Source organism: Trachurus japonicus, unplaced genomic scaffold (assembly GCF_045865225.1).
Source record: "Trachurus japonicus isolate A0001 unplaced genomic scaffold, Traja_1.0 AP029851.1".
NCBI lineage: Eukaryota > Metazoa > Chordata > Actinopteri > Carangiformes > Carangidae > Trachurus > Trachurus japonicus.
Genome location: NW_028219984.1, coordinates 1 through 25,916, shown reverse-complemented (window position 1 = coordinate 25,916; position 25,916 = coordinate 1). Strand labels below are relative to the sequence as shown.

Here is a 25,916-nt window from a genome sequence, read left to right as displayed (position 1 = left end):
GATTATTCTATTAATTTTTCTGTTGCCAAATACAATAAATTTTGTTTTACTTAAATTCAATGATAATTTATTAATATCAAACTACTTCTTCAAGATCTGTAAGTCCTTTTCTACTGCACACAAAATCTGCTCAAGATCTTTTCCGGAGCTATGTAAGCTTGTGTCATAGGACGCACTTTAGCAGTGGTAGAGCATCGCAAATATCATTGATGTACAGAATAAAGAGTTTAGGACCCAGTATAGAGTATAGAGTATTGCACACCACATCAACACACACCATTATGTATGTTCCTTTTGAACTCCACAAGCAAGGAAGCATCATTTACACAATTTAAGTGAGTCAGCACCATCAACCACAAAAGCATCCCGGCACCTGACATTTTAGGTGTAGAGTCAGTTGATGGATTCTATCACCTTGTGCATTTTATTGTTGTACATAATGTCACATCTCTGTGGTGCTACAGCCTCTTGTAGAGGTAAGTAGAACCAGGTATGTAGCGGCCCTCTGGGTCTGACAAATTTCTAGCCCAGTCTTCCACCACATTGGCAACCACACAGCTCCAGAGCCCCTCTTCTTCCATTTGCTTCAACTCACGCTCCAGGGAAGCTATGAATTCCAAGTTGTCCTGGCCATGTCTGGATGCCATACAAACATAACCACCTGGTGGGAACAGGTGACAGCAGAGATGTACGAGTGAACAGCCATGTCAAACGACTTCAATAACATCTAAACCCTGACCACTATGATACATGACAATTCACCAAGATTAATCATGCAATAAAAACTAAATTATACCTGGTTTGCAGGCTCTGCACAGCTCTCTGAGTACACACACAGGAACATGACCCACACTCAGCGCTCCTAAGATCATCACCACATCGAATGATCCTGCAGGAGGAAGTGAAGAGGGGATGAGAAGAAGAAATATATCTATTGAAATTAATCACCACTTTATTTGTTATTGAAGTTGCATTTTATTGATTTATTGATTGTTTTACTGATGTATTCCCAATCCCCAAAGATAGTGAGAAGCTCCCCAGCAAGCTGCCACAGCCCTGACATATTGTTACATTTTTATAGTAGTAAACTCATCCTGTTCACTTTTGTCAGGTTGTAGTCATGGTGATATTTCAACTTAGGTGTTTTGGTTTGCTCGACAAATGACTGCTAAAATGACAAAACTACACTTATGTTTCAATTTATCCTTGTCACCTTTAACTACCTGTATTATGTTATGCTTCAAATGTTTTGTCTTCTGTCCTTATATGTTTTATGTTTCATCTCGGCTATATTGTAAATGAGGTTACTCCTCCATATAATATATCTCAGAGTTTAAATAAAGGTTATGGTGAAATGTGATTAATGTGATTCTTGATCATACTTTATTTGAATCTTGCTTGTTCTCTGAAAACAAGTGTTTGCCACTGTCAAAAGCAAGACTGATCAGTAGGCTAAGTTTGAGAGTTTAAATGTTCAGTGGAGCAGCAGATGGGTGCTGATTGGTCACAAACAATTCACATTACACATTCATTCATTTGCTGTAAATGTTTAAAGAGGCAAAACATGCACTGTGGGTTTTTGACACCCTTACACAACCTTTTTCAACAGGAAGTGGCTCTTCTCCTAAAATGCATTGCTTGAGGTCTTGGTACAGCTCTTTCTTACGGGCCTGCTCCAACATAGCCTTGCTTCCATCAATGCCCACAAAATGTTTAAAACCATTCTCTTTCATCTGGAAAAGACACAAATTTGGTTTGCTGCGATCAAAAAGTTTTGATATTGATTCAGGAAATGGTGGTTTCATGTAAGACAATGAGCAGATGAACTTGTTAGGGCCACGGGCAATCGCACCGGGCACTGGTCCCAACAGCTATGAAATAGCTGCAGGGACTACGCCCGGGCACTACTGTTATTGTGTGGATTTTTTCCTAGTTTTCTTTCTTCATCTTCCGGCCTGATTTCGGTTCGCTACTATTATATATTATATATCAAAACGTGCGTCTTGATCGGGATCGGTGTGCTATTACTTTTCTCAACAGTTTACGAATGTTTCGCGACGTAAGTCGCGAAAAACTGCGCAAAATTTTGCATTGAAGTCTATGGGACGGACGGGAAAAAAAGAGCGAAAAAGACCAATCATTGGAGTTTAACAAACGTCTACTGCTCAGGCATACTTTCACCTAGAGACTCCATTTAAACTTTAAACAGTAGACACAAGTCTTGTGTATTGTCGTATTACTCCACGTTTTGATAGGTCATATAGTTTTTGATCAATCCATGATCAATGACCATGATCATTTTTGGAGAAATTATTAGATTATAATGGGTGTGTATTGCACGGAATGTTCGTGTCAGAGTGGGTGACATCATCGGTTAGAGTGGGAGAGATGCCAGAAAAACTCCAGATTTTTTCTCTATCCAAACTCCAAACGGCCACAATTCACACTCTACACACATAATTTCGGCCACGGTTGTAGACGAGCTCATCCTTGATCTCTTAATCTGCTCAAAATATCAGAGAGACTTACAGAATTTAAACTCTGAGCCTCTAAGTGCGGCCACGTCTGTCTCTGCTCCTCATTGAGTCCAATACAAATATTTTCTGAGAGAAGCAGAACGGCCTGATGTTTTAAAACTGCCAGCGTCGCCAAAATATTTACTGTAGAAACACCAAATCGTACCGAAATTTTCAGTAAGTCCTTAGAGCAACGTTGATCTGTGTTTTGTTCTGATAGGAGTTACCGTTTTCTCACCCTAAGCCTAAATGTGAGACCGGTGCAGAGGCAGAAAATGGCTCTTTTTCTCCACGTTTCTGTCTGTCTCAGCCTGCGGGGGCCCCTATCGCCGTGGTAACCTCTTTGATCCTCAGGCCAGAGCTCGTTAACTTCATAAACAATCCACCTGGCGCTCGTTTAAATGTTTATAAACAGACACAGCTAAATCAGACTGACACAGGATGCAGCTACTAACTAACTATGTGTCAAGTCAGTCACACACACAGACTCTAGAACCAGCTTCATGTGATTACAGTTACACACACACACACACACCATGTGATTACAGACACACACACACACACACACACACACACACACACACCATGTGATTACAGTCTCACACACACACACACACACACACACACCATGTGATTACAGTCTCACACACACACACACACACACACACACACACACACACACACACACACACCATGTGATTACAGACACACACACACCACACACACACACACACACACACCATGTGATTACAGTCTCACACACACACACACACACACACACACCATGTGATTACAGTCTCACACACACACACACACACACACACACACACACACACACACCATGTGATTACAGTTACACACACACACACACACCATGTGATTACAGACACACACACACACACACACACACACACACATACACACCAATAGGGGTAAGAGGGGACCTGTCAGGCCAAGCTGCCAAGAGGGGTCTTATGTTTCTGCTTATTTTGAAAAACCAAAAATGGAATATAAAATTGACTTTTAAGGTGTTTTACCATAATATTACTGAAAATGTGACTTTTAATTATTTTTAAAGAAATTGCCAAGAGGGGACTTGGATCTCTGAGCGACATTTACCTATCAAAGAGTGGACCTCCACATACTGCAGTGGAGCTGTCTTCACCCATTCATTCACCTAACGACCCATTCACCTAATGAGTCTTTGTTTACAACAATGACTTTCTCAGTTTCTTTCAAGAATGACTAATATAACTTGAGAGTTATCATTACTTATTTTAAAGTCTCTGTAATACAAATTATATATATATATATAAATAATCATGGCCACATTTGAGAGTAAATATTTTTTATTGAATTGCATGCAATTCAGAAGTAACATGGCTGCATGAATTAATATCAAGTTCTGCAGTATAAGCAACAACATTTACTTAAAACCAGCTTTAATTAATGAATTCCTTTTTTCTTAACAAAGATAATTTGCTTGTCTGTCTTTACTCATCCATAAATGTGTTGCCTCTGTCATTCTTAGCAGTCCAATAGGGGACCTACTATCATCTCAATTTTAAATAGTCAAAATGCTCCATACATCTGGTTTCAACCAATTACAGTAATAGGAAATACATTAATATGTAATATGTATGAATAAGAAAGAAATAAGCAAAAGTGATCATTCTTAAGATAATGTTTTTCATCAAAACTTAACACAAACATTTCTAATAAAGTAGCACCAATAATGTTGTCATTATTTTTAAATGTAGGGTGCACTACTGCAACACACATATCTACAGTCTATTAATTTTTCCCCTACAAGAGTTGTATACTCCTTGACTGCATTGTTGTTATAGGAAAAATATTTGAATTAAAACTCAGGTTTTTAGGTCACATTTAATGTACTTGCATCATGAATCTGTATTTATGAGGATGTATTTTATTTACTGTTTTACATTACAGAAAAAGGTCCACACTTGGTTTATATGGAATGACAGGGGTCCACTGTTGGTTGGTGCATAATGATACAAGTGCCCACTTAGTTAGCATGAAGTGAAATACACACTCCATCATGTATGAATAAGAAAGAAATAAGCAAAAGTGATCATCCGTAAGAGAAATTTTTCATCAAAACTTAACACAAACATTTCTAATAAAGTAGCACCAATAATGTTGTCATTATTTTTAAATGTAGGGTGTACTAATGCAACACACATACTGTATCTACAGTCTATTAATTTTTCCCCTACAAGAGTTTTATACTCCTTGACTGCATTGTTGTTATAGGAAAAATATTTGAATTAAAACTCAGGGTTTTAGGTCACATTTAATGTACTTGCATCATGAATCTGTATTTATGAGGATGTATTTTATTTACTGTTTTACATTACAGAAAAAGGTCCACACTTGGTTTATATGGAATGACAGGGGTCCACTGTTGGTTGGGGCATAATGACACAAGTGCCCACTGAGTTAGCACGGAGCGACATACACACTCCAGCATGGGTGGATAAGCAGAAACGAGAGAAATTGCTAAGTTTTGAGATACATTTTAAATCTAAATTTAATACAAACATTTGTAACTATTAATACACACAACACACACTCACAAACACATGCAAACACACATATTTAAACTAAAGTAGCACTGGTGAAGTTGTCATTGTAGTTTTTTTTAAAACATGGGATGTACTGTGAAAACTCAATGGCAACCTATCAAGATACTTAAGGGAATATTTCAGTTATTGACATTTATGGCTCAACAATAAAACATGTATGGGAAAATAAAGGAGGCGCTGGGGGGTCATCAGTTTGTCTGAGATACAAGGGATAATTCTTCTAGAGGATGGATTAACCTCACTAAGTAATATGATATACCACTGCAACACACCTTTCTACAGTCTGTCAAGTTTTTGACTTAAGTTTCATACTCCTTGACTGCATTGTTGTCATGGGAAAACTACTTTAAATAACTAAACTCAGGATTCAACATGGTCTGATGGCCCAGAGCCACAAAGTGTTATTCTGTAGTCACCTAATGTCCCATATAGATGAAGCTCTGTGGTGGCCACCTATTGTCACTCTTCTACTTTTTAACAGCACATGGTTTCAATCAATTTTAATGTACTTGCATTCTAAATCTATATTAATAGGGATGCATTTTACTTATTGTTTTGCATTGCAGAAAAAAAAGGTCCACACTTGGTTTATATGGAATGACAGGGGTCCACTGTTGGTTGGTGCATAATGATACAAGTGCCCACTTAGTTAGCATGAAGTGAAATACACACTCCATCATGTATGAATAAGAAAGAAATAAGCAAAAGTGATCATCCGTAAGAGAAATTTTTCATCACAGCTCCACGTTACACTTGTTCCAGGCTCTGCCCGTCGTTTTTCTCTAGAAATAGAAACTTTTTCCAACTTTTTTATCTCCGTAGCGATCGCACTCGTCTTCTCCTTCTTCTTCACTTCTTGCTCTGATCTACAGTCTCATTCGTTCTACACATCCCAGAAGCCCCAAAATTACTCAAAGTGTGGGCGACAGCGTCCCCATTTACCAGCCGCAGAAAACTGCGTTTGACGTATATGTACGTCAATGGCACTCAATGAGTTAAGTGGGAGGTACACAATAAATCTAATTCTAATCTAATTCTAATTCATCTATTGAAAACAAATAGTAGAATAGCAATCTGATTCAGTGATTAATTTGTTACACATTTGGGTTGCTTCCTAATGATTTTTTGATGTTTTAGTACCCAGCTAAACACAAGTGTGTATATTCCTTACTATCTACAGTATGTATGTGCCTTGTAGGCACTTTACTTGCAAGTGTGTGTATGCAGTGTTTTATAAATCTGAATATTTTTTCATCACATCTACCCCGACACTTTAGAGCGCTTCTGTCTCGACGCCGTGTTTGCCTTCGTTCTGACCTGAACATGGCATGTGTTGTTTGGATTAGAAACATGCACATTTGCAAAGGAAAAAAAAGCTAAAGCATGCACACACACAATCCCAAGGAAATGATCACGTGGGAACCAGTTCTGAAGAGGAACTGGTTCTCAATTCCCACCCATAGACTTCAGTCTATGATGTGGACACAAAAGCATTCCTCTACATTGAAGTAGTGAAGTCATCAACACTCATGTATTTCACAGATCCTAAATCCTTGTACACACATAAAGATTCTCTAAATTTCAACCAATTGTTTTTATCTGTGAAAGACCCCACACGTGAAGATAAAAAATCTGTGATTGAACAGTTTTGATCGTATTGTGTGTGGTGCGCTGTGATTCCAAACACAGCTCACCACACACATTAAGATTTTTCAGAATCTTGACCCTCCGGTCAGAAAACTCAGAAAGAGATCCGTATTGTTGTAGCTACTCTTTCGGGTCTATTTCCGGAATGGACAATGAGAGCGATGTAATTTTTTTAAAATGAAAGCGGGACACTTCAGCCTTTACAACGATACCATCTGTGTGTGTGTGTCTGTGGCTTCAGACGCCGAGCAGTAAAGCGGCTGTGAGCGGCGGTCACATGATCGTTTAAACATGGCTGCTCTATTGCCGGCTGTTGCCGGCTATGATCGCTCCCGTCTTTGCTATCGGCTATCAGGAAATCTCCCGTGTATGCGTGAATGTCTGTGTGAACCTCAAGTAATGCCAGGGCTGCACCGTGGCTCTCTGTGGGATTGCCGGTGTTGTGTCGAGAAGTGGCTTGCCGCGAGCAGCATGCAGAGCTTGGCAAGCAGGCACTTCTCAGCACAACACCAGCTTTCCACACGCAAGATGACTTTTGATTTGTAAATATTGAACATGTTTAATATTTACGATTATCGGCGCCGAACGTTTTCCGAGGCGATTGTTATGAGAATTTTGACTCTTACTTGACACACTACAAGAGAATCTCATAAAATAATCTTAAGACCTTAGGATAATCGGCCGATTTTTGTCTTTGGTCGGAAGGGGGGAAATCGGGGCAAAATCAGCCCGATTATCTTTATGTGTGTGGTAGGCAGGGGTGAAAGTAAGCCGGTACGGTCCGGTACTGCGTACCACTAAAAGATTCAGAGGCGGTACGCAGTACCAGGAAGATCATGAGAGAGATAAAAATAAATAAATAAAATAAAAAGTAAAAAAAAATAATAAATCTAATTTCACATGAATTCCCTGTGGTTTGAAATGATTTCTGTGAAATTGTCTCGGTTATTATTATAACACATAGTGTTACAAGATCCCGACCCGATCAAAGACAGAGACATGATCTACATTCTGTGCGCAGCAGCGCTGTGCCCTGGGACGTCAGCACCACCTGCAAGCAGCTGCAGTGTGCAGCTGTGCACCGCGGGACGCGCCGCTCGCTCACTGCTGCTGAAGACTGAACCTTTTTTCCCGGTACCGTGAAACTTTGCCCTCAGCGCGTCGTGGAGAGTCCTGTCGGGACCGACGCGGACGTTACACGCGTGCCAGAGCACGCGCTGGGTCTCGGTGCGGCTACAGTCGAGCTCGCGGTCTGTTTATGTGAGCGCGGCTCCAGCTGCTCGGTGTGCGCCACAGCGGTGGTGCGCGTTTAGACCATAGTAGGCTACATCCATGATGGTTTCAAGCAGAGAAAAAACAAACGTGTGTAAAAACAAAACAGAGCTGAAAAATGAAACAATAAGTCAGTTTTGCACCAGTCTGTGGAAACAGCCTAAAGTGAATGAATGACAGCAACAGTTGTATCATTGAACTACTGGAAGATAAAAGTAATGACTACATGACTTTCCGTTTGTGTGTGGGCATATTTACCATTTTAACTCTGTTTTTACTTAATTGTTAAACCACAGTAGGCTAGAGCTTAAATACAAGTTTGATGAGAAACTGTTATTTATTTATTAAATCAAGTAGCCAATTTAGAAGCACATGTTTTTTTCTTCTAATTAAATCGTGGTATTGTATATGTATCGAGAATCGTGGAAATTTACTAGTATTGGTGTCGATATATAAGAAAGCTCCAGCCTCGATGGCGAGACCGCAGGCTGTTTGCAGGCTATGATATGTTCTTTTTTATTTATTATGGGGATCAATAGGCTACCTGACATTGTCCTGGGCCAGTGGTTAGAATGGTGGGGCCAGCGATCTTCAAAATTTCCTTTATTGTCTACCCCTGACCCAGCCTTCGAAACGTGTACCACGTTTAACGTTTGTTGTAAAATGTCCCAATTAAAATCAGTAATAATAACAATAATGCAGAGAAAAATAACTTTTGGTAATAGTACCGGCAAGAATTTAAAACTACTTTCACCCCTGGTGGTAGGCTTAACTCTACCTCCACTCTCCACTCTAAATGTGGAACTGGCTTCTGAGAAGTGAGTGAGGGCTTTAAATCTGTGCCAGATGACTTGTGTCAGTCCTTGACTGTCGGCAGTGTGGGGGATGGTTAATTGTAGCTGACGATGGTCGTTAGCAACTCTGAAGGGCAACCTGGAAAAGACTAACATCCTTCAGCCAAGATCTTATATCCAAATCAGACTAACAGACAATGGAATTCCCCAGTCCTAGGTTGGCCATGTGCTACACACCTATGGACTTCTGTGGCAACTGTAAAGAGTGGGTGTCCCAGCAATAATCCACCCTGTCAAGTCTTTGATGAGTTTTGTAAAGGTGTGTGATGCCTTGTGATCAGTATAATATTTTGTCAGCCTTTATATGATCTACCATTGTGTGCCAGTAGAAATGTTGTCTGAAGTTAGGATTAATCAGATTTCCAGAGATACAGGGGATAAATCAGCTATAGTGGATGGAATAATTTCAAAATACCCACTGTTGAACTACTGCAACACACATTTTACTTATGTATTAGCTCTACTGGAGTTCATGTATACCTGTCTGAATATTTTTGGTCCACAACAAAAATGAAAACTAAAACTAAATTTGTGTTTTTTTTCCTTCTGTATATTACACACTGTATCACATAGTCATAGATGAAATTGGTGTATGAATTGAAACCTAATTTAAAGTTGTCAAAAGGTACAGGATTGGCACAGGATCAGAGAGTTTACATTAAGTGGGAAGTACACAATAAAAGCTGTATTCAGTTCACACTGGTGCTCAGCAGAAATGGGTCTGGTTGCTTTCAGGATGTGTGGCTTGTACATTCAACAATCCCATATTACCTTATTCATAGCATCTGAAGTGGATTATAAACAAATTCAATTAATTGTGTTCAGAAGATGGTAAAACGTTATCTAATTTATTTATATTTTTAAGTAATTCATTTGTTATCTATTTTGGTTGTTTCCTAATGATTTTCTTTCATTTCAGTACCCAGCTAAACACAAGTGTGTATTCCTTATTATCTAGGTATAACCTTGTGCATGTTGTAGTAAGCAATGTGACTTCATTACATTTACACACAGTTTTCTAAGTAGAGTTGAACATTTTTAATGGGGTTTCAGTCTATGATGTGGGCACAAAACATTCCTCTACATTGAAGTAGTTAAGTCACCAGCACTCATGTATTTCACAGATCCTAACTTTAAGGTAGAGCTGTTGAACTGGGATCTGAGAAGTGAGTGAATGGAGTGAGAGCGGAGTGAGTGCCAGATGACCTGTGTCAGTCCTTGAGTGTGGGCAGTGTGGGGGATGGTTTGTCGTAGCTGACGATGGTCGTTAGGTATTTTCAGGTTGGGCTTCAGAGTTTCTACCTTCTTTCAGCCAATATCTTATATCCAAATCAGACCGACTGAGACACAGGTATTCCCAGGTCTTAGGTTGGCCATGTGCTACCTACGCACCTATGGCCTTTGGTGACTCAACTTCTGTGGCAACTGTAAAGAGTGGGTGTACCAGCAATATTCCATTTTGTCTAAAGAATTGTCAGTTCTTTGATGAGTTTTGTGAAGGTGTGAAATTACCTGTTATAATATTCTGTGACAGGGCCTTTATATGAGCCACCATTGTCTGCTAGTAGTAGTGCTGTCTGAGAACAACAATTAACATGGAATAAGAAATTAGGATTCATCAGATTGTCATGGATACAGGGAATATGTCAGTGTGTGGACGGAATAACCCCAAAAACCCCCCTGTTAAACTACTCATTAAAATGTATTTAGAAAATCAAGGGAAACAAAGGAACGCATAAATATAAAAACACATGCAAAGCCTTACAAAGCCTTGTAAAGGACAATTAGGACACAGCAAGAACTATATTCCTCAGACACGGTCCACACCACTGTCAACTTTTTTTATTTGTGTTGCAGCAGTTCAACATTGAGCTATTTGGGGTTATTCCATCCACACAATGCCTTATCCCTTGTATCTCTGACAATCTGATGAATCCTAATTTCTTGTGCCATGTTAAGTAAGATGTTGTTCCCAGACAACATTTCTGGCAGAGAATGGTAGCTCATAAAAATGCTCTGTGACTCTATATTGCATGTACCCATGTTTCAGTCAGTCTGTTTTGAATGTAAGTAAGTGGAGTGAAATGCACACTCCATCATGTATGAATAAGAAAGAAATAAGCAAAAGTGATCATCCTTAAGAGAAATTTTTCATCAAAACTTAACACAAACATTTCTAATAAAGTAGCTCAGATAAATACAGTGGGGCCAGGCCGTTAAATGCTTTAAAAACAAACATTAAAAGTTTAAAATCAATTCTGTAAGGGACAGGGAGCCAGTGAAGGGAGTTAAGAACAGGAGTAATGTGCTCACGTCTATTAGTGTTAGTTAAAAGACGGGCAGCAGCGTTTTGGACAAGTTGGAGGCGACTGAGCGAAGACTGGGAGACGCCAACATAAAGTGCATTGCAATAGTCCAATCTAGAACTGATTACTGCAACGCATGGATGGCTTTCTCGAGGTCGTGGCAGTTTAAAAACATTTTGACTGTGTGAATGTGTGTGGCAATAGTTTAACATAGGGATCCTCTCAATGAATTATCCCTTGTATCTCTCAGTACGTTTACATGCAGAGCTTAATCGAGCTATGCTCAAAATTCGATTTTGGCGTCAAGTCGGACTTCTGCCCTTGTCTCAATATACATGCAACTGAGAAAATCGAATAACTGACGGGTCCATCGCCCCCTCATGCGCCGTCACCCGTTGTTTCAGCAGGTTAATACGCCCCCTGTCCTGTTGACTTCTCTGTCACCTCGTAAAAAAACTGAATGTAAACAACTTAGTAAGCTTAATAATAAATTCTCAACTGCAGTTCCCGACCAGACGCGTCAGTCTGGGCTGGATGCGCGCTGAGAATAGGATACGGGCTTCCTTTTTCCTCTCTCTCTCTCTCTCTCTCTCTCTAATAAAACAATCTGGCTGGTTGCGCTGTGTATGTGTGAAATGCATTGAATCGGCGCTGAGGGTGGGTTTTTTCCTTTACTTTGCGGGGTTCAGGCGGCTTCTCTGCTCCACTTTGTGCCGTCTCTACTGTTGTGGAGCATGCGCACATGCATTGTCCAGTTATACTCCGACTAAGGCGTATACATGATGGAGAAAATCGAATTCCAATCGCATTATCTGGGTGTCTTAATCGGAGTTCTCAACTCCGATTTCAGTCGGACTAAGGTGTTTACCTGCACTTCAGTTGTCCAGTTATAGTCGGATTAAGGCAATAATTCGTTTTTTTCAAGTGTCATGTAAACGTACTGATTGACAAACTGATGATCCCCCATTCCCTCTGTATTTTCCCATATCAAATTGTCGTATATCAGTACCTCTTTGATGGTTTACTTGTACAATAATCATCGTAGGTTGCCATTGAGTTTTCACTGTACACCCCACATAAAAAAACACAACATTACCATTGCTACTTCATTATAAATGTTTGTATTAAGTTTTGATTGAAGTTTTGAGCTTTTGAGGTTAATCCATCCTCTAGAAGAATTATCCCTTGTATCTCAGACAAACTGATGACCCCCCAGCTCCTCTTTCATTTTCCCATACATGTTTTATTGTTGATCCATAAATGTCATAACTGAAATATTCCCTTAAGTATCATGATAGGTTGCCATTGAGTTTTCACAGTAACTAACCCTAACCCCATGTTTAAAAACAAAACTACAATTACAACTTTACCAGTGCTACTTAAGTTGAAATACGTGTGTTTGCATGTGTTTGTGTGTGTGTGTGTTATGTGTATTAATAGTTACAAATGTTTGTATTAAATTTAGATTTGAAATGTATCTTAAAACTTAGCAATTTCTCTCATTTCTGCTTATCCACCCATGCTGGAATGTGTATGTCGCTCCGTACCAACCAACAGTGGACCCCTGTCATTCCATATAAACCAAGTGTGGACCTTTTTCTGTAATGTAAAACAGTAAATAAAATACATCCTCATAAATACAGATTCATGATGCAAGTACATTAAAATGACCTAAAACCCTGAGTTTTAATTCAAATATTTTTCCTATAACAACAATGCAGTCAAGGAGTCTAAAACTCTTGTAGGGGAAATTTAATAGACTGTAAAATTAATTACAACATTATTGGTGCTACTTTATTAGAAATGTTCACTTCTTCACATCACTTTTGCTTATTTCTTTCTTATTCATACATGATGGAGTGTGTATTTCACTCCATGCTAACTAAGTGGGCACTTGTATCATTATGCACCAACCAACAGTGGACCCCTGTCATTCCATATAAACCAAGTGTGGACCTTTTTCTAAAACGTAAATCAACGAATAATTCCTATACAGATTTATGACGCAAATACATTAAAATTAATTGAAATCACATGCATTTAAAAAGTAAAAGTCTGACCATAGGTGGCCCCAACAGGGCTTCATCTATATGAGATGTACATGGCCAAAAAGTAACTTTTTGTGGCTCTGAGCCATCAGGCCATGTCAAACTGTGAGTAGTTTAAGTATTTTCCCATGACAACAATGCAGTTAAGTAGTATAAAACACCAGTACAGTGAAAAATTAATAGACTGTAGAAATGTGTCTGGCAATAGTTTAACATAGGGACTTTGTGAGATTAATCCTCTCAATGAATTATCCCTTGTATCTCTGACAAACTGATGATCTCCCAAACCCTCTGTATTTTACCCAAAGATAACAAATTGCCTTGCCAATACTTTAATATCAGTTACTCTTTGATGGTTTACTTCTACATAATATATCATCATAGGTTGCCATTGAGTTTTCTGTAATATAAAACAGTAAATAAAATACATCCTTATGAATACAGATTTATGATGCAAGTACATTAAGATTACCCTAAATCCTAAAACCCTCTATTAAAAAAATGAATAGACTGTAGAAATGTGTGTTGCAGTAGTACACCCTACATTTAAAAATTAATTACAACATTATTGGTGCTACTTTATTAGAAATGTTCACTTCTTCACATCACTTTTGCTTATTTCTTTCTTATTCATACATGATGGAGTGTGTATGTCACTCCATGCTAACTAAGTGGGATCGTGTGTCATTATGCATCAACCAACAGTGGACCCCTGTCATTCCATATAAACCAAGTGTGGACCTTTTTCTGCAATGTAAGTCAACTAATAATTCCTATACAGATTGAGAACACATGTATATTGTAAAATTGAAACCCTGTGCTTAAAAAAACTGGACAAGCAACAATAGCAAGGTCAATTATTTTTAATGTTTAATCAGAATTCAACAGAAATTATCTAAATGACCATTTTATTTAAAATTTTGTTATGGGTGATCAATTTTTTCAATATTTTAAAATTTCTATTATACCTAATACAGTGTTGAGTTTAAACTTAAGACATCCATGAAAACGGAACCTTTATATTTTGTTACAAAGAATAACAAATTATGTTTCAAGGTACTGGTTTGTTCACTAAGGAGCCTGTTTGATAGCCTCTCTACAGTCTGAAAGGCTGCCGGGGCTGCAAGTCGTTCACACTATGGAGGAGTGTAAGAAACGACGTGTGTGAATGAGTCGTTAAAACCCCTGCTCCAGCCTGCCGGGGCACTGCTGAATATGGTATTTTACACACACACACACTCAGGTCCCCTCTTGGCTAAAGTTTAAAAAATTAACCAGAAGGTTTTTCACATGATTTTAAGTTGATTTAAAGCATGTCCAACAGGGGACCTAAAAAAAGTCCCCTGTTGGCTGCTCGGTCCCCTGTTGGTGAATGTGTAACGACGCCGATGTCCCCTCTTAGATAGGAACAACAGTGCACACACACACCATGTGATTACAGTCTCACACACACACACACACACACACACACCATGTGATTACAGTCTCACACACACACACACACACACACACACACACACACACACCATGTGATTACAGTCACACACACACACACACACCATGTGATTACAGTCACACACACACACCATGTGATTACAGTCGCACACACACACACACACACACACACACACACACACACACACACACACACACACACACACACACACACACACACACACACACACACACACACACACACAGGTAACCTAATGTGGTTACAGCTCCTCCATATCAGTGCTTATAGAAAGATGATCATGTGTCTGTCTGATCAGCTCTGTCTTGACCTTAAGATCGTGGGTTTGATTCCCATGTTGACAGAGATGGCACAACCCGCAGTAGCTCCCGTGGCCCATTCAAAATTTCCCGAGAGGAAATTTTCTAGTTTGAACTGTTCCTAACCAGCAGACAGACGCCATCATGAGACTATTATTATTATTATTTTCTAGGCTATTATAGATCCATTTCATTGGCTCTGGAAAATCCTAAACTTGTTCTGCTGCTTTCATTTCACCTCAAGCGCCACCAGGCCTGTACCACAAGCCACATCCAGCACGACTGCTCCATGGTCTCCACTGAAATGGGGGGAGATGAGTTTTATTGCTTCCGTTGCTGATTTGTATTCCATCAAAGTCACATCCTGTTCAAAGCAGCGAGTGAGAGCACAGAGGTTCATCAAATGTTTCTAATGACTGAGATGCACACAACAAAACCTGGTTTTCCAGAATTTGACTGAATCACCTGATCGTAGCTCTCGGCCCAGTTGTCATACAAAGCCATTCTCTCATGAACTGTGGTGGCATTGCGAACAGCTTTTACCACATCTTTGACAGCGTCAAATGATTTTTGCAATGATGCCATGACTCCAACCTTCTGCAGAAAAAGGAAACAAGGGTCAAATGAATAGGGGAGACCGGGAATGGTTGTAACATGGGTCAGTTGTAACACCTCCAATTTCTCCAATCAGGAACAAGTTCTGAATCATCTGATTTGCTCTCTGTATATGCTCAGTTTAGTCCCATTTCCATATATGAAGAAGTAGCACTCTTTGGCAGACAAAGACAATTTTAGAAGGAATACACTCATTTTGAGCTATGAAAGTATATTTTCCCCTTTGTAGTTGAACTCATCAAACTTACATCACGGTTATTGTGTGTCTTATACCTTTCATGCAAGTTGTTAGCGCTAATGTTTTAGTTGTTAGCCGTAGCTGCTTCATGGCTACAAGGGTCTGGGTTAGTTGTAACAACAATTTAGTAAGTTAACCTACTCCAACCAACATTTTAATTGCATTTATGTTTCTTTGAATTTCAGTTTATGAAAGACAAAGATGAAAGGGTTAAAGCAGAAGTAAGCGATCTGGTGGTTTTGTCTAACTTCCTGTCAGCAGATGGAGTTAGCAGTCCCCGCCCTCGCCCCTACGTCACCACATTCACGCGCATCCCTTGGCTGCACACACAGAGAGGACCGCCCCTTTATGCCGTTCTCTCTCCTCATTGGATAAAGGTTGTAGGATACAAGGAAAGTTTTCTCCTCGGCTTACAGCAGAGCAGAGTGACTGACAGACCCGTGTTTCAGACCAAACACTCTATATAAGTGATTGCTGTCGGAAGATAGAACTATTTAAGACTTATATTAACAAAAATATTCTGCTTACTTATGCGGAATGTTTGTGCTGCAGAGATGACAGCTACACCATTTAATAGCAGACACATGTAACTAATTTGTGTCATATTTTGACACATTTCAGCTTAAAAGAGCTCCAAGACACAGACAGAAGTGTTAAAAATGTTATAACCATCCCCAGTCTGATCCCTTATCTGATTAGGCAAATGATGCACTTTTGTCTCCTGTGGGACAAATTATGTGTTTCTTCCAAATCACTCTTGGAAAAAAATAAAATAAATAGACCCACCCCTATGTATATCAAGACAAATACTGAATACACCCGTTTGAACTCAGTGTTTTAGTTTTCTCCTAAGTAGTGGAGCAGATAACAGAAAAATCATGCAAATTATGATACAAGCATGAAATTTGGTTTGATTATTCTCTACGGCCTATTGATGAAATCTGTCTGATTGGACATGTGAAAATCCAAGAGGGTGGCCATTTTTCAAGATGGCTGCCAAATTAGCCTCCCAAAGTTCCTTTTTTTTAAATAGAAATGTGTGTAGGCCTAGTTGATTAATTTGAATGACATTAGGGGCGGTGCGTGGCGCAGTGGTTAAAGCGGCCGCCCCATGTGGAGGCTACAGTCCTCAATGCAGGCGTCCCCGGTTCGAGTCCCGCGTCGGGCGGACCTTTCCTGCATGTCATTCCCCCTCTCTCTGCCTCCCCCTTTCCTGTCTATCTCTGACTGTCTATCAAATAAAAAAAAAGGCAAAAAGCCAAAAAAAAAAAAAAAAAAAAAAATTTGAATGACATTAGTGTATTGTTCTTTAAGATACATTGTATTGTATTTTTACACGCATAGATTACATTATTAATGAAAAAGGAGAAAAAATGATGAATAGGCTATATATAACTTTATTGGAAAAGTATCAAAAAAGGACAATAATGTGTAACTTCACACTAAACGCAAGAGTTCCTCTAGCTGCAGAGTGCCATGCCATTTGATGCCCTTGAAGCACTTGGCATTTCCAGTTGCAATCTTTTTGTCAGTTGCTGACAATGGGGGGTAATGTTGACCAACATACAGTGCCGTGAAAAAGTATTTGCCCCCTTTATGATTTCTTCCTTTTTTTTCACATTTGTCACACTTAAATGTTTAAGATCATCAAACAAATTTTAATGTTAGACAAAGATAACACAAAGTAGGCCTAAATATAATGCATTTTTAAATGATGATTTCATTTATCAAAGAAAAAAAGCTATTCAGCTATTTAAAGCGGTATTCACACCCACAAAATCACAGAAATTAGGAAAAAAAGTAATAAACGCGCTAACGAGCTACTACTAGCAGAGGACGCCGGAGCCGTGCTGTTAGCAGCCGTTAGCCGCAGGCAGCAGCCGGTGCTGATTGGTCGGGGAGCTGGTGGCTCGTGACGAAAGCTGCCTCCAAAACGTCATCAGCCTCCATCTCAGCCAATAGAAAATTTTGATTGTAATAGCCGTGTGTCAACCCATAGAGGGCAGTCACTCCGACATTTTTACTACAAAATACACCAAATTGATAGCCTAGAAATCTATCTGCACCCTAGCGGCAGCAAATATATTTGCTCCGTAGGTGGGTCTAGAAACGAGCCATAGGAACTTTTTGAGTCTCGAACACCGTTTGTGTTCACCAATCACAGGGCTCTATCTGTTTAGAGAGTCGTTGGGCGGGCTTAACGCGATGACGACATACATTTTAATTGGCTTGTCAGGCTAACGTCCTCCTGCTCTTTGCTCTGATTGGTCGTAGCACTACCCTATTGCGTGCAGAGGCAGTTTGAAAGACAGCCTTCATCCTGCCCCCTGGATTGAGCCGAGGTCTACCGGTCGTTGCCAGACTAGACATGTTAATAATATAGTCTGGCTTGTCAGGCTACCAAATTGAAGTATTTTGACTAAAATGTCAAGAGTTGGACCAGAATCAATCGACAATACTACTTCATACCCAAATATAGCCTATTTGTTTTCAGCAGAAAAAAAGTGGTTTAGGGGTTTAGTTACTCTTTAAAAAAAAAAAAAAAACTCTGGTAGGCTATAGCGACCAACTGGGCTAAAATGTATGCGGAAGGACGCTGTACCACTGGTCCCGCTGCAGGCTGTCTGACGTGGTGCGGCACACCTGTCGCTCAGCAGCATACCTGACGCTCTTATTTTTTTAATTAAATCGCAAATGCAATTAATCATTGAGCAAGTGACACTTCACTCATCTTTTGTTTTAATGTTTACAGTTCTTTTTTTCTCACGTTGTGTCCCTCCTTAAAAACTCTGGCGGCCCCCAGGGGAGGCACGCCCCACAGTTTGAAAAAACACTGTTTCACTAAATTAATTTGTTGGGCCCTACCCTGTATAAAATCACAAAATCCAACTCAACAGACTTGAAAATATAGGAACTGACACCAAGATCCATAAAATAAAATAAAAACTACACACATTAATATAAAAAAAAATACTCACTGAAAAATGTTGTGCATAATGCTTGATAACTGCCATAATGTAGCCTAACTTCACGGGATTACCTCAAAAACACTGCAAAATAGGCCAAAATCTGGATCCTAGACTTCCGTTGCTCACAAGGGAAAGGGAGTAGACTACATGAAGACCTTGTGCAGCACATTGTGCCATCAAGTGGGAGACAGAAGATGACCAGAGAAAAGAGAGAGCCACTCCTAGTAGCCTACTAGCAAAAACTCTTTTGTGACAGAAGATCAGGTGAGCTAAAGTTGTCAAGGAAGGAGACAAGGAGTCCAGGGGGTTTAAAGACGAGAGAGACAGATGTGCATGAGAGGCAAAACAAGATGTAACCAAACTGTAGAGGCTGTGGAGACGTCTGTACAGCTGCTGAAGGGGATATGGTGGTGGGTCAACACTGCAGATAACTGGTTTGGCAGGATTATGCTTGAATGTAAATAATATAGAAATTCTAGGAATAACAAACTGAACCAGAACAGCAAGCATCTGTGTTAAAGTAACACTGAGCTCGTATTATTAACACAGTCAACTGCTACGGTTATAAAAACGGCAAGGGGCCAGATTTCACAAGACAGAAGGAGGCAGCTTGCTGCAATATTCAGAAACAAGTGGTGTCAGGTCCCTTCGTGTCAAACTGTAATTACGGTTATAAAAATGGCAATGGGCCAGATTTCAGGTTTCCTGTCAAACTGTAATTACTCTCAGTAGACCTGAACGGGCGCATTCAGGGTCTTTCCTGGTGTCTAATACTTTTAGTTAACCAAATCAATTAAATGTTCATGGTAAAATAAGCATGTCACAAGTATAGAAAATATACTCTGTTTCCAAAAGTAAACTTAAATTGAAAAGGTGGCGGAGCCTTTCCTTGGTCTTCCATCTGAGAGCTTTTTGTCTCTTTAGATGTGTTTTATTTGTGTAATCTGAATTCTTACCTCCCAAATGTTGCCTCAATTCAACAGTATTAACACATGTGGCAATTTTTTGCTGGTTTGAGCATTAATATTTGCCAATTGAATAACTTACTCACTAAAATCACCTCTATTCTATTCAACAGCTCACTCATTCAGCAATACAAAATGACCATACCTCAGGAGGCTACATCTTATAATAACAATAAAGCACTATACACAGTTGCCTGTACCAGTGAGGCATTAAAGACATCAGAAAGACACTGAGTGTTGCTGGCTTCTTGTTCTTTTTATACTTTTTAGTTAACAAAATCAATAAAATATTCATGGTAAAATAAACATGTTACAAGTATAGAAAATATACTCTGCTTCCAAAAGTAAACTTAAATTGAAAAGGTGGTGGAGCCTTTGGTTTGCAGCTCATTTTTTTTTATTCTTGTGCATTTCTGTCTGTTTGTGTGTTACCTGCCAAGGGACTACGGATGCAAATTAGCAAGTTGCTAACTCTGACGCATTTACATTTGTGCACACGTACGAATGTTCATTAATGTGTATTGTCCCTTTTAAATAAAAAATAAATAAATAAATAAATAAATTTTCCTCCTTAGAGAGCTTTTTATCTCTTTAAATGTGTTTTGTTTGTGTAATCTGAATTCTTATCTCCCAAATGTTGCCTCAATTCAAGTAACAGTATTAACACATGTGGCAATTTTTTGCTGGTTAGAGCATTAATATTTGCCAATTGACTTACTCACTAAAATCTCTCTATCCTCTTTGTGCCTTGGTGGCACATAGGGCTGGCCCTCCAGGTTGGGGGTTGGGCTGGGCTGATAACCCACTCCCAGAAAACAAGTTATTACAGAAACCAACTCACTAAAATCACCTCTATTCTATTCAACAACTCACTCATTCAGCAATACAAAATCACCATACCTCAGGGGGCTACATCTTATAATAACAATAAAGCACTATACATTTTGTGTTAACACCCATGCTCCCAGACACGTTACTTACTTGCTGTCGCTCAAAAAAAAACAACAACCCAAAAAACAGAATTGTGTGAAGTGAGGTCTAAAATGAAGGATAGGTCCATAGAGGTTTTTCTTAAATACTCTAGGGGCCTGTCAATCAGGTTTATCTATCCTCCATTATCTCTCACCATCTGCTGTCCTTATGAACTAGTGTAACTGGCCCGACAGTCCTTGCAACCAAGGTGTGGCTTCTAAAATGTGCCAAATATATGAAACAATAATAAAATACCAACCAAACTAAAGAGAAAAAAAAGCTGTATTAAGGAAATCCATTAAATAAAGATTTAATGGTTAATAGAGAAAAGAAGCAGCTGGCAAATACCCATGGTGAAACAACAACTTTCTAATGAAATAATCTGTTCTCTGGCTGTTAAGATGTCTAATTGTCAACAGAGCTTGTGATTGAAGTATTATATACGTTGTTATTATTATTAACATGTCTGCTCTGTGGAAGGTGAAGGAAACTACAGGGCAGAAGGACCTGAGTTGTGAGATTCCAGTCTAATGACCATAGAGCAAGTTTTTCTAGACTAAAGTGGTCCCTATAGTTTCTATAGAGAAAGCTAAGCTGACGTCACGCCGCTTTGCGTTGGGGAACGACGGCGCCATCTTTGGAGGAACGCAAACATAAACAGAGAGTGGGGACTGGATTCAAGACTTACTTACAAGATTTACTCCCTCCACTGACTTATCCAGACATTGTGAACTATCTCATTTTTGGTATTAGTGCATATACTACTGTGGCATTTTTTTTACGCAGCAGTACTGTCCCACCATGATTACTTTTAAGCGACTTTGGGGAACTTTTTTTAGGGAGACGAGCAAGTGTTTACATCCGCGATCCTCCAAAGATGGCGCCCAACGTCCCACGGCGTGACGTAACTTCACATTCTCTATAGGGCAATAAATTAACAGTTGGTGGTCACCCCGATTATTTTTTACTGCCAGTAGACTTGACTTTTATTGTCCCCAAGTAAAATTATTTTCCACAGCACTGAACAGAAAACACAACAAATGCAACAACACAACAGCAATAGACAGTGGTCTGTTGTTGTATGGCGAGGGTGGCATCACAGGGCCAACCCATAGAGACAAAACAACGCATACACACCAACATTCACGTACATGAGGCAATTTAGAATCTATCCACCATGGCGCATGTTTTTGAACTGTGGGAGGAAGCTGGAAAAATTGGAGAGAATTCATGGAGGCACAGGGAGAACATGCAGCACCAGAGAATGGCCAGATGAAAATATTCACTTAAAATCACCTCCAGAACAATCAATGGTAGAGTAATCCAATTTTCTGTGTTAAATATTTCTTTCTTTCTTTCTTTTGGTTTGCAGCTTTCATCAAAATATTATGTTTTATGAGCTATAAACCTCTATTATGCGATACGAACAGTATATGCCAAAGATGACATACCTTATGTGACATCTATGGTTGTGCTGATTCTGTATAAAGGAACCTTAGGAGATGTATCAGAAAAAACACACAACTTCTTCAGTTACTGTTCAATTTTAGCAGAGAAAAGCAGAATATCTGAGGCAATAATCATTACAACTGTAAATGCAGAATGCATTTTATTTGATGGATGCATTTCAGACATTTTTACATTCAAGTACATTGTGTATAGTATTGCACACCACATCAACACACACCATTATGTATATTTCTTTTAAACTCCACAAACAAGGAAGCAGAAGTAAGTGGAATGTTTGTGTTAATATAAGTCTTAAATAGTTATATCTTCCGACAGCAATCACTTATATAGAGGAGAAAACTTTCCTTGTATCCTACAACCTTTATCCAACGAGACATGTCTGTGACGTGCTTCGGTCAAAATACCCCAAAGATCAAACATCACAGCATTCTCAAAAACAGGGCTCTGCAAAACGGTCTGTTTCAGTGGCCCCTCCCTTTAAATGCAAATGAACCACTCCCTCAGCATTGTGTTACCATGACGATGTCTACTACTAGTACCTATACTGATTTGGCCAAAATGTAGTATGCAAACAAAAGCTAAATCTGCAGTAGGCAAATTGCCAGATCTCCAGTCTACATCTGACCAGTCTACATTGTGTAATGAAATGTGCCCATGACCTAGTCTCACCCTAACCAAAGATGGTATGGAGTAGTCTTTGCCATGTAGGCTACTGTAACCATGTAACATGTAATATAAAAATGCAAAAATAAATATATAAAATAAATTAAAAATATATGCAGAATGGTCAGTTCATTGTAAAACAGTTATTTATTGATGTAAATGTGGTGATTTGTGCACATACACTACAGCAGCACTGCTCCTCTCCTCCTTCTCACAGCTTCACTTTTCATTCAAACTAATTCAACTGCCACAAGATTTCATCAATGAGACCAACATTCTGCTAAATAGACTGACCACACGGCGGTAAACGTCTAAAAAAACCTGCGGGTATGTTTATTAGCGATGGTTTTCTCTACCGCGATGGTTTTCTCTACCGCGATGAGCACGGACGCCTGCCCGGCCAAGGAGGCCTGCAGACGGGCTCTGCCTGTGTGAGGAGCCGCTGCAGCTCCAGAGCTCCGGTGCTCCGGCGGTCCAGCGTTACGTCGGTCTGGCGAACAACGTCGCCCTGGCGGTACGTCGCTCCTCACACAGGTACAGCTTCACTTACCTGAAACGTCGGCGTAAACTTCTAAATAAAACTTAGTAAAGTGACGCTACAGCGCTAAAACATGCAGGGAAGAAGCAGGAAGTGCTCTGCTCCGCTCTCCGCTGTGACACAGGCACAACAGAGCAGCATGGGGGGAGGCGGGGCCGGCTGGAGCAGAGACCTCGGCATGACCATGTAGGGGAGTCCGGCACGCCATGACGTAGACGCGAGCTCATGTCAAAAAAAAACTCAGCAGGTGTGCAGAGAAATCCCAATTATCTAGCAGGGTTTACCTCCAAATGCATTAACCTCAGGATATGACACTTCCACGGCCTCTAGAACCATTGTCCAACATTTTAAACATATATAAAAGTCTGAAAAGCTGGAAAAGCATAATAGGTCCCCTTTAAAAGAGCTCCAAGACACAGACAGAAGTGTTGTGAAATGTTATAACCATCCCCAGTCTGATCCCTTATCTGATTAGGCAAATGATGCACTTTTGTCTCCTGTGGGACAAATTATGTGTTTCTTCCAAATCACTCTTGGAAAAAAAATAAATACATAGATTCCCCCCTATGTATATCAAGACAAATACTGAATACACCCGTTTGAACTCAGTGTTTTAGTTTTCTCCTAAGTAGTGGAGCAGATAACAGAAAAATCATGCAAATTATGATACAAGCATGAAATTTGGTTTGATTATTCTCTACGGCCTATTGATGAAATCTGTCTGATTGGACATGTGAAAATCCAAGAGGGCGGCCATTTTTCAAGATGGCTGCCAAATTAGCCTCCCGAAGTTCCTTTTTTTTCATAGAAATGTGTGTAGGCCTAGTTGATTAATTTGAATGACATGAGTGTATTGTTCTTTAAGATACATTGTATTGTATTTTTACACGCATAGATGACATTATTAATGAAAAAAGAGAAAAAAAGATGAATAGGCTATATATAACTTTATTGGAAAAGTAACAAAAAAGGACAATAATGTGTAACTTCACACTAAACGCAAAAGTTCCTCTAGCTGCAGAGTGCCATGCCATTTGATGCCCTTGAAGCACTTGGCATTTCCAGTTGCAACCTTTTTGTCAGTTGCTGACAATGGGGGGTAATGTTGACCAACATACAGTGCCGTGAAAAAGTATTTGCCCCCTTTATGATTTCTTCCTTTTTTTCACATTTGTCACACTTAAATGTTTAAGATCATCAAACAAATGTTAATGTTAGACAAAGATAACACAAGTAGGCCTAAATATAAAATGCATTTTTTAAATGATGATTTCATTTATCAAAGAAAAAAAGCTATCCAAACCTACCTGGCCCTACGTGAAAAGAAGTTACTCTCTAAAAAAAAAAAAAAACTCCGGTAGGTTATAGCGACCAACTGGGCTAAAATGTATGTGGAAGGACGCTGTACCACTGGTCCCGCTGCAGGCTGTCTGACGTGGTGCGGCACACCTGTCGCTCAGCAGCATACCTGACGCTCTTATTTTTTTAATTAAATCGCAAATGCAATTAATCATTGAGCCCTTTGTGCAAGTGACACTTCACTCATCTTTTGTTTTAATGTTTACAGTTCTTTTTTTCTCACGTTGTGTCCCTCCTTAAAAACTCTGGCGGCCCCCAGGGGAGGCACGCCCCACAGTTTGAAAAAACACTGTTTCACTAAATTAATTTGTTGGGCCCTACCCTGTATAAAATCACAAAATCCAACTCAACAGACTTGAAAATATAGGAACTGACACCAAGATCCATAAAATAAAATAAAAACTACACACATTAATATAAAAAAAAATACTCACTGAAAAATGTTGTGCATAATGCTTGATAACTGCCATAATGTAGCCTGACTTCACGGGATTACCTCTGGAACACTGCAAAATAGGCCAAAATCTGGATCCTAGACTTCCGTTGCTCACAAGGGAAAGGGAGTAGACTACATGAAGACCTTGTGCAGCGCATTGTGCCATCAAGTGGGAGACAGAAGATGACCAGAGAAAAGAGAGAGCCACTCCTAGTAGCCTACTAGCAAAAACTCTTTTGTGACAGAAGATCAGGTGAGCTAAAGTTGTCAAGGAAGGAGACAAGGAGTCCAGGGGGTTTAAAGACGAGAGAGACAGATGTGCATGAGAGGCAAAACAAGATGTAACAAACATGTAACAAACTGTAGAGGCTGTGGAGACGTCTGTACAGCTGCTGAAGGGGATATGGTGGTGGGTCAACACTGCAGATAACTGGTTTGGCAGGATTATGCTTGAATGTAAATAATATAGAAATTCTAGGAATAACAAACTGAACCAGAACAGCAAGCATCTGTGTTAAAGTAACACTGAGCTCGTATTATTAACACAGTCAACTGCTACGGTTATAAAAACGGCAAGGGGCCAGATTTCACAAGACAGAAGGAGGCAGCTTGCTGCAATATTCAGAAACAAGTGGTGTCAGGTCCCTTCGTGTCAAACTGTAATTA

General features: G+C 39.6%; 1 pseudogene; it reads right to left on the bottom strand.

Annotated features, from left to right (window-relative positions):
• Nucleotides 1-275: 275 nt before the first annotated feature.
• LOC146960900 (methyltransferase-like protein 27) lies at nt 276-15,620 on the bottom strand (annotated as a pseudogene).
• Nucleotides 15,621-25,916: the final 10,296 nt, after the last annotated feature.